General features: G+C 42.6%; 1 protein-coding gene across 50 annotated transcripts in view; it reads left to right on the top strand.

Annotated features, from left to right (window-relative positions):
- camk2b2 (calcium/calmodulin-dependent protein kinase (CaM kinase) II beta 2) overlaps nucleotides 1-15,280 on the top strand; it is a 264,708-nt gene that overhangs the window by 211,382 nt on the left and 38,046 nt on the right. The window lies entirely within an intron of this gene.

Below are 15,280 nucleotides of genomic sequence, written 5' to 3' on the forward strand. Positions count from 1 at the left end.
ATCCATCAATCAATCAGAAAAGCAAGGAACGGAGGGCCAGAAAAAGTGATTGTAAAATGTTTAAGTTAACAACCAATGCTGAAGTCTCAGATCAACCATAACCTTGTGCAATGGTAGAGAATGATTAAGGGTCTGTCTGGTCTATTCTGTGTCTTTTGGAGATCAACATATGTCAGACATGACATCGGTATGAGAAAACAAAGAGAACAGTAAAAGCTGACAGGAGAGAGGGAAATATAGCAAGTACAGTGTGAGGATTGACAAAGCATCACAAGGACCAGCAAGCTTTAGTGCCTGATTGGTGGTCAGGAAAGGTGGGGTAGTGGCAGAGTGGTAATGGCGTCAAACTTGTAATCCAGAGGATCTGATTTCATGAGATCAAATCCTATCATGGTATCCAGTGGGATTTAAGTTCCATTCGTAACTTTGAAATTCAAAACTGGATTTGGTAAAGGCAGCCATAAAATGATTGATTTTAGGGCAGCACAGTGGTTTAGTGGCTAGCACTGTTGCCCCACAGCGCCAGAGGCCTGGGTTCGATTCCACTCTTGGGTGTCTGTCTGTGTGGAATTTGCACGTTCTTGCCATGTCTGCATGGGGTTTCCGCCGGCTGTTCCGGCTCCCTTCCACAGTCCAAAGATGTGCACGCTAGGCAGATTGCCCATGCTAAATTGCCCGTAGATTTCAGGGATGTGCAGTCTAGGTGGATTAGTCATGGGAAATACAAGGATAGGGGGATGGGTCTGGGTAGAATGCTGTTTGGTGTGGAGCCGTTGGGCCAGATGGCCTGTTTCCACACTGTAGAGATTCTATGATTCTACATATACAGACCACCTTGCCAGTGTAGTGTTGCAACGGTTAGAAATACCTCCAATTTCCATTTGCAACCATCCTACTCCCAAGCATCCCTGTAGTGTGTGATTGTCAGAAAATCCAGCGCATTCATCTTGTTAAAATTTATTTTTTTCACAGGGCTACCATTTGTTAACCATCCAAAATAATCTTGAGATGGTGGTCATGAGCCATGATAGAGCCATGATAAGCCAGTGCATCCACACAGCTTCAAGCAAAGCATTATTATTATTTAACAATATTTAACATTGCAGAATTTTCTACCAGAGAGAAAACTGAAGGTACAGGTCAAGTGCGGCATTATTATGGTCAATATTTGATACCAGAGGGCAACAATAACACAGTATTCTTCCATAAAATTTAATTATATTTTTGGATTTCTGCGTTTTTGGAAAAAAGATACCGAGGTTGAAAGAGTATGACAGCAACTAAGATCATTGCAGGAGAGCTTAGGATTGAAATTTCAAGTCAGAACTGAAATGTTTAACCAATCTGTATTTGGTTCTGTGATACAGTGAAGTGTTGACGAAGAGAGAGGTGATTGTGTGCTGGCTTAGTTTTTGGAGATTGTTTGGAATCTTGGGTGGTATTGTTCCACCACTGACCTTACGCTGTAAGGTGCTGGGATAGATAGTTCGGTCAAAGAGTGAAGTATGGATATATGGGGGAACAGATTGTTTTGGAAAGTGGAGAATGAAGGGGAGCCATATCTTTAGACTTTGCAACTGGTGAAAATATCATGTAAAAAACAGAGAAATATATGTATTGAAATGTAGGCCTGTTAAATGAGGCAAAGGGGTGGAAAATGAGGGTTAAGGGAAACAACATTGTTCTGGAAGAAAGAAGACAAACAGAAGAAGTTCAGTAAATAGGTTGAACCATCAGGATTGTTTCCTTTTGAAAAGGACATTTTGGATCATCACACAAGACAGTTGGAATCAGCAGAGACGTTGCCGTCAAAAACGAGGAACTTCAGAACAGCAGAGGGTCCTAACATGAAGCAGAATAGGAATAAGTATCATCCAGATGTTTTTGGTATTCCTTCACAGGATGTGGGTGTTGCTGGCTTTGCTAGTAATGTTATATTTCATTGACTGAGATAAGATGGTGATAACCTGTCTTTGGAATTGCTGCTTTTGCATCTGGACTGCTTGAGCACCCTCAGTACTATTAGGGATAGATGTCCCAAGATTTTTAACCCAGCGACATTGAAGGAAGATGATTTGAATTCAGGATGGTGTGTGGATTTGAGGGCAACTTGTAGCTTATTATGCTTTTTTAGGTAAAAACAATGACTGCAGATGCTGGAAACCAGATTTTGGATTAGTGGTGCTGGAAGAGCACAGCAGTTCAGGCAGCATCCGAGGAGCAGCAAAATCGACATTTCGGGCAAAAGCCCTTCATCAGGAATAAAGGCAGAGAGCCTGAAGCGTGGAGAGATAAGCTTGAGGAGTGTGGGGGTGGGGAGAAAGTAGTATAGAGTACAATAGGTGAGTGGGGGAGGGGATGAAGGTGATAGGTCAGGGAGGAGGGTGGAGTGGATAGGTGGAAAAGGAGATAGGCAGGGAGGACAAGTTATGGGGATAGTGCTGAGCTGGAAGTTTGGAACTAGGGTGAGGTGGGGGAAGGGGAAATGAGGAAACTGTTGAAGTCCACTTTGATGCCCTGGGGTTGAAGTGTTCCGAGGCGGAAGATGAGGCGTTCTTCCTCCAGGCGTCTGGTGGTGAGGGAGCGGCGGTGAAGGAGACCCAGGACCTCCATGTCCTCGGCAGAGTGGGAGGGGGAGTTGAAATGTTGGGCCACAGTGCGGTGTGGTTGATTGGTGCGGGTGTCCCGGAGATGTTCCCTAAAGCGCTTTGCTAGGAGGCGTCCAGTCTCCCCAATGTAGAGGAGACCGCATCGGGAGCAACGGATGCAATAAATGATATTAGTGGATGTGCAGGTAAAACTTTGGATGTGGAAGGCTCCTTTAGGGTCTTGGATGGAGGTGAGGGGGGAGGTGTGGGCGTAGGTTTTGCAGTTCCTGCAGTGGCAGAGGAAGGTGCCAGGATGGGAGGGTGGGTTGTAGGGGGGCGTGGACCTGACCAGGTAGTCACGAGGGAACGCTCTTTGCGGAAGGCAGAGAGGGGTGGGGAGGGAAATATATCCCTGGTGGTGGGGTCTTTTTGGAGGTGGTGGAAATGTCGGTGGATGATTTGGTTTATGTGAAGGTTAGTAGGGTGGAAGGTGAGCACCAGGGGCATTCTGTCCTTGTTACGGTTGGAGGGGTGGGGTCTGAGGGCGGAGGTGCGGGATGTGGACGAGATGCATTGGAGGTCATCTTGAACCACGTGGGAAGGGAAATTGCGGTCTGTAAAGAAGGAGGCCATCTGGTGTGTTCTGTGGTCGAACTGGTCCTCCTGGGAGCAGATACGGCGGAGGCGGAGGAATTGGGAATACGGGATGGCATTTTTGCAGGAGGTAGGGTGGGAAGAGGTGTAATCCAGGTAGCTGTGGGAGTTGGTGGGTTTGTAAAAAATGTCAGTGTCAAGTCGGTCGTCATTAATGGAGATGGAGAGGTCCAGGAAGGGGAGGGAGGTGTCAGAGATGGTTCAGGTAAATTTAAGGTCAGGGTGGAATGTGTTGGTGAAGTGGATGAATTGCTCAACCTCCTCACGGGAGCACGAGGTGGCACCAATGCAGTCATCAATGTAGCGGAGGAAGAGGTGGGGAGTGGTGCCAGTGTAATTACGGAAGATCGACTGTTCTACGTAGCCAACAAAGAGACAGGCATAGCTGGGGCCCATACGTGTGCCCATGGCTACTCCTTTGGTCTGGAGGAAGTGGGAGGATTCAAAGGAGAAATTGTTAAGGGTGAGGACCAGTTCGGCCAAACGAATGAGAGTGTCGGTGGAAGGGTACTGTTGGGGACATCGGAAAAAACGGAGGGTTTGGAGGCCCTGGTCATGGCGGATGGAGGTGTAGGGGATTGGATATCCATGGTGAAGATGAGGCATTGGGGGCCGGGGAAACGGAAGTCTTGGAGGAGATGGAAGGCGTGGGTGGTGTCATGCATCTTATTATGCATTTGCTGCCCTCGTTCTTCAAAGTGGTTGAGTTCACAGATTCAGCAAGTGTGTTGAGGGAGCCCTGCTGACTGCAGTGTCTGTTGTGTATATTGCAACCTACTGCCACTATGCGTAGGTGGTGAAAGGAATGAATGAATTGTGGGCAGCACGGTGGAACAGTGGTTAGCACTGCTGCCTCACAGCGCCAGAGACCCGGGTTCACTTCCCGCCTCAGGCGACTGACTGTGTGGAGTTTGCACGTTCTCCCCGTGTCTGCGTGGGTTTCCTCCGGGTGCTCCGGTTTCCTCCCACAGTCCAAAGATGTGCAGGTCACGTGAATTGTCCATGCTAAATTGCCCATAGTGTTAGGTAAGGGGTAAATGTAGGGGTATGGGTGGGTTGCGCTTCGGCGGGGCGGTGTGGACTTGTTGGGCCGAAGGGCCTGTTTCCACACTGTAAGTAATCTAATCTAAAAAAAAATGTTGAAGGTGGTGCCAGTCACATGGGCTGCTTTATCTGGATGGTGTCAAGCCTCTTGAATGTATGTAGTTGGAATAGCAGACAAGTGGGGTGTAATCCATCACACTACTGATTTGTGCCTTGGGGAGTGTATGCATAAGTTGCTCACTTCAGAATTCCAAGCCTCTGTTCAGTTTCTCAATTCACTTTCTGATCAATTGAACCTCCCCAGTGGAACGGTAGTTACATGTTCAGCACTGGATGTCAAGATAGTAGAAAAGGTGTTTAAGAAAATGGAAGAAGGCCCCGGGAAGTAGAATTACAATTGTGAATTCATAGAAACTTGAGACAATCGTCATTCCTGTGTTGGTTCTTTGTAAGAGTGGGTGCACTTGGTATCCTGCTTGCATTAACCTTATGTATATTCCATCATGATCTGCAAAAATGCTGGGACAGGCTCAAGGGGCTGAATAACCTATTGATTTTGTGCCTTGGTAGTCAGTATGTATATGCTTCAATGCTGTGATTTTCCTGTCATAACTCATGCCATTCTGTTATGAATAAGATTCATTATATCTGCTTTAAAAAACAGCTTTAAAAATGATTTAAAGTTGTATCTGAGGGCTTTGCAGTCTTCCAGTTTGGAAATGAAAGTTGAGCAAAATGTGAGAATGTGGTTGTACTGAACCATTATCTAAACAGGGAATGAATGAACATCCACAACCACTTGAGAAGAGGTCTCATGCATTATGGATATTTGTAGAAGCCAGAGATGACAGAGTGATCTCCACATCACTGCCGTTGTTTCAGATCTAGTCACTAACTTGTAAAAACCTGTTAAATTTTGCTCAGTGTCTTGACAGAACTGTCCACAGACATTATTTAGTTGGTGTCTAATAATATTTGTAATGAATGCCAACAATTGAGTTTCTGTTGTAACTTGCTTTCACTCCAATTGCTTAAACACTTTGGCACAACTCCCTTGACTAGCGTGTTGAAAATTGAGCCTCGTTATTCCCAGAGTGGTCACAAAAGGCCAGGCTTTCAAAGAGGTATGCAAAATCTCCAACTTTCCTAATACTCAGATCCAGGTTGGTACAAAACATGGATTAGGTTTCTGCAATGAATAAAAAATATCACTCCTAATCACCAGTCATTAGATTTTAACTACAGGTAAATAATGAAACAAAATTAAGTAAATTTGACCAATTAAATTCTAAATCCCTTATAAACTCTCCCTTACATGCACACACATACCAACAAAACCACCTGGGGAGAGGGAAAACCGTTCCCTTGTCAATGTCCATAAGATCTGTTGGGTTGGATCTTACAGATGAGCAGATTTCTCAGATATTGCTTTCTCTGAATGCTTCCACTAGTGTGCAGGCGGCACAGGGTTCTTAGTTTACTTAGGGTCTCTGACTTACCAAATTTCAAAGACATAACTTGAAGCATCTGCTGAAGCAGAGAGAAGCTGGCTTCCTTCAGGTCTAAAGTGGCTTAATGCAGACAACTGAGAGACAAAGTTTTGACTGCAGCTGATCTGCTGGATTTTATTCCAGTCTAACCTAGTTGCTTTGTCTCAGGCTCAAGCTCAACTGTTAAGCTTCCTGGCAACCTATCACTTAGTTTTTGGCAGGCAAAGGACTTTTGTCATTGATAACGGCCAGGAGGGTATGAACCCATCACTTTCATTTGTAAATAATCCCCTTGTCTCCTGTTCATCTGTGGCCTGCAGGAACCCACAGCTACATAGACACGGTTCACAACAGATATCAAATTCCTTCTTTTCAAAACAAACTGCCATTTGTGTAAATCCCTGGGTTTCAAAATATTCTTTCTTACTTCAGCCCACAGTTTTAAAAAGCTCATAAAAAGAAATGAGTTTTTAAAAGATGCTGTCTTTATAACTTGTTGCTGCATGCAACAATGACCAGTGTCTGGCTTGGACTGCTTATTTTACACTTCAAACTGATGTGAATAAGGATGGCATTCAACCATTGCACAATGTTTGTTTTGAAGGGAGAGACAATCTGAAATTTGTTTCAGTTGTGAATGCAGAGAAGCAGAGAGAAAGTGAGGACTGCAAATACTGGAGATCAGAGTCGAAGACTGTGGGTGCTGGAAAAGAACAGCCAGTCAGACAGCACCCGAGGAGCAGGAGAGTTGACGTTTCGACCATAAGCTCTTCATCAGGAATGAGGGGGTGGCCCAAGGGGGGTGTTTGAGACTGGAGATACCTAGGGATACAACAGATAGGTGAAGTTGTGCCCCTCTCACTCTGCCAAAGACATGCAAGTCCTGGGCCTCCTCCAATGTCAAACCCTTACCACCCGACACCTGGAGAAAGTACGCCACAGCTTTCACCTTGGGACCCTCCAACCACACGGGATCAATGTGGATTTCACCAGTTTTCTAATTTTCCTTCTCCCCATCTTATCCCAGATCCAACCTTCCAACTTGCCATTGCCCTCTTGACCTGTCCATCTTCCTTCCTACCTGTCCGCTCCACTTTCCTCTCCAACCTATCGCCTTTACCTCCAACTGCATCTACCTATCGCATTCCTAGCTACTTTCCTCCCAGCCTCACAACCCCTCCTCCCCCATTTATCTCTCAGCCTCCTTGGACCAGCCCTCATTCCTGATGAAGAGCTTATGCTTGAAACATTGATTCTGCTGCTGTTTGGATGCGACCTGACCAGCTGTGCTTTTCCAGCACCACACTCTTCCACTCTGGTTTAAGAGGCAACCAAGTCTGACATGAGAGTTGATGTAAGCCAGGATTAACCCACCAACCTGAAAAGTTTTTGCTGAAGTCCTACTCAGAAATAGTTAAAACAAGTCATTCCTGTTGAGTTAATCTATTCCTTAAAGAGGAGGGGCATTGCTGGTAAATTCTGACACCAGACAGGAAATCTATTAGTCTGAGAGTCAGAGAGATGTACAGCACAGAAACAGACCCTTTGGTCCAACTCGTCCATGCCCACCAGATATCCCAACCTAATGTAGTCCCATTTGCCAGCACTTGGCTCACATCCCTGTAAACCCTTCCTATTCTTAGACCCATCCAGATATCTTTTAAAGGCTACATTCTGATGAGTACTGCTACAAAAGGTATTAAAAATGCAACCTTGCTCATTAATAAGATAACAATGATTTGGTTGAGGCTCAGCATTTGCACATAAAAGTTTGATGCCTGTGACATGCACTGACTGGTAAGTACATCAAATGTATTTCATAAACCTGAGAGAGAATGAGATTGCAATTAGAACAAGGTAAATTAGTTTCAGCATGAGCTATACCACATAGTTTGTTTGTTCTTGAGGTGCCTACAGACTTCATTTGTCTTTGTGCAGCTGATGGGAAGGTTCAGGGGTCCTACTTGGAGATTTTCCTGTTTGTATAATAATCATTGGTCCTCAGCTCAGATGTATTAATGTGAATCTGGTGCCAGAATTTTACAGGTCTCGACAGCATAATTCACATACGATGATCATGATAGACTTGGAACCATTTCATCACTGCAGTGCTACAAAAAGATAACAAACCAGATGCTGACCCGAAGTTGAGTGTTTCTGCTTTTCAAATTCTGTTCCAAATGCAGCTATTTGAATTCCCCAACTACCTCCTCCCCTGTAGTTAGCTCCAAACCCAGATGGCTATTTTAATTGTATTGATTTCCTGAAATCACCCTTGTATATAAATAATTGAAGCATTTGCCAGATCTGAAGGCCTTATACAAGAAAATATATTGAGTGAAGAAGTCAAAACTCTCCAAAGAATTCAGTTCCCTTTCTGCTCCACAATGAGACATTAACATATCAGAAATTTGAGATGTGTTGACCAAACTGTCAACAAGATGCCTGAAGCTTCATTGAAGTAGAATAAAGCTCCATGTCACAGGTTGAACTGAATGTTTCCTTTAAAACTCATGATATACTTGCTGCACAAGTTACAGATTCATACTGATTCCTTTTATATTGCTGATGACAAATAAGAAATGGGACACTATTGACTTCAAGTTGACCAGCTTAAAAGTTAAAAATCACACAACACTAGGTTATAGTCCAACTGGCTACCTGACAAAGGAGTAGCACTCCGAAAGCTTGTATTTCCAAGTAAGCCTGTTCAACTGTAACCTGGTGTTGTGTGATTTTTAACTTTGTCCACCTCAGTCCAACACGGGCACCTCCACATCTTGACCAGTTTAGACATACTTTGACATTAAAACTTTCTGCAACATCCTTATTAGCTGACATGGTGAAGGAAAAATGTGATTGAGTCACTCTCTGGTTCCGGACTTTGTGGTGAAGTAAAGCATGTATTCCAAATGACTTCAGTGCTTTGGGCTGCAGATGAGAAAACCAGCCAGGATTAGACTGCCACTGTTAAAATAGTGTGGATGTGATTTTAAGGAGTTAGTAATATCAGGCTGATCATCATCAAATAGCCTTTCATTCATATTTGAGTTAGATGTTTGGTTATAGAGATCTTGGAAATACCCACAAAGCATTTGGCAATTCACACTTTTCCAACTGTACCCCAGTATGACTAAAGTATTCAGATGAGGCCAGGTAAAATAATAAGCTATTATACAGGAAGCTTATCAAGTTCCTATGCACCTTTGCAAGTGCATATACACTTTTTTATCCAACTCATGGATTTATGTGCTGCAGATTTCCTATAATGAGCATCTTAATTTCTTCTTCAAATTTATGTGGACTATTTCTTTTCTTCCACTGTCACCAGTTTTAATTTGAAAAACCAATACAACATCAACAACACATAAATGAAAAATACCTGACAAATTTTGCTTTCAAATGCCATTTACAATTTACAGATATTCCAAGTTTAAAGTAGCATGAGAACTTTAAGAATCATCCTCACATTTAATATAACCTAGTTTGTGTTTGAGTTAGTGTGAAGTGACATAATATCAGAATGTGGTTTCCTGCCATCAGCAGTTCAGGTGCATGCCAGTAAAACCTCATGGTGCACTAACAGTTTAGTGTTCTTTCAGAAAACTTGAAATGTTGGAAATGAATCACCGATCTCTCAGATATGTTAACATTTCACATTGATGAAAGGTTCTACCCAACCTCCAGATGCCAGGCATTCATGCTTGAATTTCAAATTTATGTGCAACGCACTGACTCATGCAATGACGTTTGCAAATTGGCAATATGTGCTGGTATCATGAAAATTTGAAACAACTGGACAGAAGATTTTGTGACAAGTTCAGACTGGATGTGTGATTGGCAGTCTCGAGTGGTAGTTGATGCATGTCAAATATTGCATCTTATTTTGGCGAAGTACGTTATTCAGCAAACAGAAACGAATCACTAAAGTGAGATTTTCAAGGAACCAGGAAGGAGATTCATGCCAGTCTTTTCTAAGACATATTGAAGAACTGAATCAACCTTGATATGTAACCATACCAATTGTCTGCATCATTGAGGTTATCCCGTGAGAATCTGTTCAATGCATGAAAATCCTATATACTTGCACCAAGAAAGGAGAGAAGAAAAAAATTAAGATTGATCTGAAATGAAACATTTGGTGAGCATAAAGCAAAACAAAAGCTAAGTTCAAGATGTACATGTAGTCCAAAACAAAGGAGGTTGGAGAGGACCCATCTTCAGGGATGGAAATGGTTGTCTTTATATTGCAGATAAGGTAAGCCTAGAACATTATTAGAAAATGGGATGATCCCAACTTCAACTCCAATCCTACTATTGTGCAGGACAGTGAACAGCAAACCTCTAGGTCATTTACAAACTTTTTCACTGCAGCTGGCATCCTGGCCTTGAAGGTCTTCATGAAATGGACATCGCCAAGCCTTCTTTGTCCCAACCCAACTTGTTCTTCTATCAGGTTGTGTTCGTTTTACTGCCATTATAGCAGGTTATACATTCAAGTGGAAAATTGAGTGTGCTGCCAATCTCAATCGTACTCTCACCGACAATGTAATCTGTAACACTTGATCACTTGTGGTGTATCTCTCAGTGTGACCCAGGGTTTTGCTAAAGCACCAGTTGTCAAAGCTATCCAACTTGGGTGACAGCTTCACTGTTCTCTTGCATCTCTCACTGACCGAGATTACAGATGGAACTACTTTGCACTTGTCGAATCACAGTTTCATGACTATACTGGTAGATTTGGATGCCTAGATTGGGTGCAGCCACTGCTGCTTTCTAATGTTTGTGTGGGGTGTCAATCTCGATATCTCTTCCTAGAGATGTTGCTCCCTCCGTTGAGGTGGTTGTTATCCTTGACATCCTTTTACCCTGAAGTTACTGAGGCCTTGTCAATGTCTTGGTCAGCTTGTAGCTGTACGTAGACCAACCTTGGTGCCACTCCCATCAAGACTGGCAGTCATGTCTTGAAGCACGTTCAGTTCTTCAGCCAGTATCACACTTCAGCAGCTGAATATCAAGCTGTGAGAAATTACTAGATTCGAGCTCTATAAAAGCCTAAAGAATAACACTGAAGTGTCAGCGACACACCAGCAGAGCTATTGGAACAAGACAGGAACCTCATCACAGTAGAACTCATAGATCTGTGGGTAATGTCCCAGAAAACAACAAGCATGATGCCTTTATCAAGTACCAAAAAAAGTGGCACCTTAGCAACTGAAATAATTGGCAAGGCATAACACTGCTGTCAGGACCTGGCAAGGACATCAGCATAGTACCTTTCAACCGATTAAGAGCAGAGCCATAGTCATAGAGATGTACAGCATGGAAACAGACCCTTCGGTCCAACCTGTCCATGCCGACCAGATATCCCAACCCAATCTCGTCCACCTGCCAGCACCCGGCCCATATCCCTCCAAACCCTTCCTATTCATACACCCATCCAAATGCCTCTTAAATGTTGCAATTGTACTAACCTCCACCACTTCCTCTGGCAGCTCATTCCATACACGTACCACATTCTGCGTGAAAATGTTGCCCTGTTTTATATCTTTCTCCTCTCACCCTAAACCTGTGCCCTCTAGTTCTGGACTCCCCGACCCCAGGAAAAAGACTTTGCCTATTTATCCTATCCATGTCCCTCATAATTTTATAAACCTCTATTGCTTTGGGAAAAACAGGCAGGGTTCCAAGATAGTAGATCATACTGTTAGCAGATGTTTATGCTCAGGAATATCAGAGAGTAAATCCTAGAATATCAGAGGCAATGTGTTCTACAGAGAAAGCTTTTATTAATCTCCATGAACAGTCACTCTTGTACATTGCTCAGTGGCAACCCGGAAAGGTTTATTCAGAGTGGTTTACAATGCTCCGGTTGCATGTCCACCATAGACTGCTTGAACATCACAGCAGTGAGGTTGGAGATATTTTTCATCAAGCTATTAAGAGATCTTATGACACACCTCTAAAGCAGGTGGGTCTTGGGTATCTGGCTCAGAGATAAGGACATAGCCAGTGCACCTCAAGGGCTCTTCAGCACAAATGTATACTCAGCCAATTCCTGATCTACTTGATGATTTCATCAAGAGGAAAATGATGGGGCTGCAGAATTGGACATCCCACAGCAACCCATGCCGTTTGATGGATCTAGATTTTGTGAAGGATATTGTTTTGCTGGCCCAAAGAAAATATGTCAAAGTACTTTCTAATCTTTGTTTTTAAAGAGTACTAAATGTTTAGAATTGACCATTGGACTTGTTTAGAATTTGAATTCCACTTAATGCTAACTGGAGGGCAACACCAAACTTGAGTAAAAATTAAAAGTGTTCTGAGTGTATTGTGAGTTTCACTAAACCCGGTTTCTGTAATCCAGAGAGAAGTCAGACTTTCCTGTTGAGGTACTTAAAATATGCAATAGGATGATAAAATGTTAGGTTATTCCTGGTGTTTCTTTAAGTTTTTACCATGGGGAACCTTATCAAACACCTTACTGAAATTCATATACACCACATCAACCACTTTACCGTCATCCACCTGTTTGGTTACCTTCTCAAACCTTGACAAACACGTCACTATGTATACTGGAAAAAGACAATGTTGTTGAGGAGAATACTGAGATACAGGCTACTAGACTAGACGGGGTTGAGGTTCACAAGGAGATGGTGTTAGCAAATTCTGCAAAGTGTGAAAATAGATGTCACCTGGGCCGGAAGGGATTTATCCTAGGATTCTCTGGGAAGCCAGGGAGGAGATTGCAGAGCCTTTGGCTTTGATCTTTGTCATTATTGTCTACAGGAATAGTTCCTGAAGACTGGAGGATAGCAAATGTTGCCCCCTTGTTCAAGAAAGGGAGCAAGACAGCCCTGGTAATTCTAGAACAGTGAACCTTACTTCAGTTGTGGGTAAATTGTTGGAAAGGGTTATAAGAGATAGGATTTATAATCCTAAGGAATAAGTTGATTAGGGATAGTTGACATTATTTTATGAAGGCTAAATCGTGCTTCACGAATCTTATTGAGTTCTTTGAGAAGCTGACTAAACAGGTTGATGAGGATAAAGCAGTTGATGTGATGTATATGGATTTCAATAAAGTGTTTGGTAAGGTTCCCCACAGTAAGCTATTGCACAAAATACAGAGGCATGGGATCGAGGATGATTTCGCGCTTTGGGTAAGAAATTGGCTAGCTGATAAAAAAAAAACAGAGGGTGGTGGTTGATGTGAAATGTTCCTCCTGGAGTTCAGTTACAAGTAGTGTACTGCAAGGATTTGTTTAGGGGGCCACTGCTGTTTGTCATTTTTATAAATGACCTGGATGAGGGCGTAGAAGGGTGGGTTAGTAAATTTGCAGATGACACTAAGGTCGGTAGAGTTGTGCATAGTGCCGAAGGATGTTGTAGGTTACAGAGGGATATAGATAAGCTGCAGAACTGTGTTGAGAGGAGGCAAATGGAGTTTAGTGCAGAAAAGTGTGATTTGATTCACCTTGAAAGGAGTAACTGGAATGCAGAGTACTGGGTAAATGGTAAGATTCTTGGTAATGTAGATGAACAGAGAGTTATTGGTGTCCATGTGTACAGATCCCTGAAAGTTGCTACCCAGGTTAATAGGGTTGTTAAGGAGGCATACAGTGCGCTAGCTTTTATTAGCAGAGGGATTTTGGAGCCATGAGGTCATCCTGCAGCTGTACAAAACTTGGTGTGACCGCACTTGGAGTATTGCAAATAGGTCTGGTCAGCACATTATAAGAAGGATGTAGAAGCTTTGAAAAGGGTTCAGAGGAGATTTACTGAGGTGTTGCCTGGTAATGGAAGGAAGGTCTTATGAGGAAAGGCTGAGGGACTTGAGGCTGTTTTCGTTGCAGAGAAGGTTTAGAGGTGACTTAATTGACACAAAGAAGATAATCAGAGGGTTAATTAGGGTGGACAGTGAGAACCTTTTTCATCGGATATGATATTTAGCATGAGGGGACGTAGCTTTAAATTGAGGGTGATAGATATAGAACAGGTGTCAGAGGTTGTTTCTTTACTCAGAGTAGTAAAGGGCGTGAATGGCCTGCCTACAACAGTAGTAGACCCGCCAACATTAAGGGCATTTAAATGATCATTGGATAGACATATGGTTGAAAATGGAATAGTGAAGGTTAGATGGGCTTCAGATTGGTTCCACAGGTCGGCGCAACATCAAGGGCCAAAGGGCCTGCACTATGCTGTAATGTTCTAATTTATACCCACTATATAACTTTCTGAGATTGATTTTGCCTTTGCCATTTAAGAACTTAATAATTTCTTTGAGCTCTTCTCCTTGATCTTAAGAGGTTGTAGAGCAGTATGCCCAGATGCTCATGAATGGCATATTATTTTTAGTGTACTAACATTCAGTGATATCTAAAAGTGGAAGGAGGTTGAGAAGACTTGTCAAGCTGTCTCATTCTGATGTTTCAGTATGCTGTTTCATTTGGGATAAAGCTGCTATGGGGAAATTATTCCTTACTTCACAAGCCATCAGATAAATCATGTCCCTTCCCATGAGTATTGCAACTGAGAGATAATTTCAGCTAAATCAGTCTTCATACTAGAGCTATGCTTTGGCTTATTTTTGAGAAATGACTGCAAGGGCAAGCAAACATAACTTATTCAAATGTTGTGTAGTTGATGTTGTGCTGAGAATCACTGTTGCATCTGCCATTATCTCATTAGAGTGTCTCAGCAGTAATTCTGTTTTTATCTTCTTATAACTGTATGCATGACAACAACGTAGGTTTTGAGTCATCCCACCAATGTTCTCACTACTCAGGCCAGATTTAAACATGTTGTGACAAGGTGATGCCACAACTTTGAAGGTGATTAGTTATAGGTGTCATGTAAAAACTGACACAAGGCTGGTGTTAGATATTCTTGAAATTGATCAGTGGGTAAAAAACAGAGAATTAACTTGTTTGGCAAACTCAGGCTCCTTGGTGCCTTCAGTGTGTATGTAGCTCATAAAGGAAATGTGAAAGTGTCTACAGTCAATTATTTCCCTTTAGTGCTTAACTTTTAGACTTTTAATAAACTGCATTACCGCCCTAGAAAACAGTTCGTCCTTTATAATGTGTCCTGAATTATTTCTGACTCCATCCACCAGCTCAGCTGTGAAGAGTAGGTTCAAGTCAATGAGTTCCAGTTGCCTGTCTCATCATTGAAATTTGTTGTCTGTTCATCCATAGTGCATTCTTATTTTTGGTAGGGCAAAGTAATTTTTGAAAAGTGCTATCTAGTAACTGTGGAACAGGTTTTGGAATTTATAGAATAAGACACAAGTCCCAGAGAAATATGCATGTGCCATTTATGAGTTTAACCAAAGTAGAGACACATTACTCTCTGAACCGATCATTACATGAACATTGAGTGAGTTTGTGTGACGGTGCATTGATATCCAAGCTGAATGTAAAATGACTTAGATTCTTACCAAAGTCCATGGCTAGAATTGGATCTTGTGAATCATCAGGTCTTTGTATTTAATAAGTT

Source organism: Chiloscyllium plagiosum, unplaced genomic scaffold, assembly GCF_037043375.1.
Source record: "Chiloscyllium plagiosum isolate Xiang-an unplaced genomic scaffold, Cpla_swu_hap1 HiC_scaffold_48, whole genome shotgun sequence".
NCBI lineage: Eukaryota > Metazoa > Chordata > Chondrichthyes > Orectolobiformes > Hemiscylliidae > Chiloscyllium > Chiloscyllium plagiosum.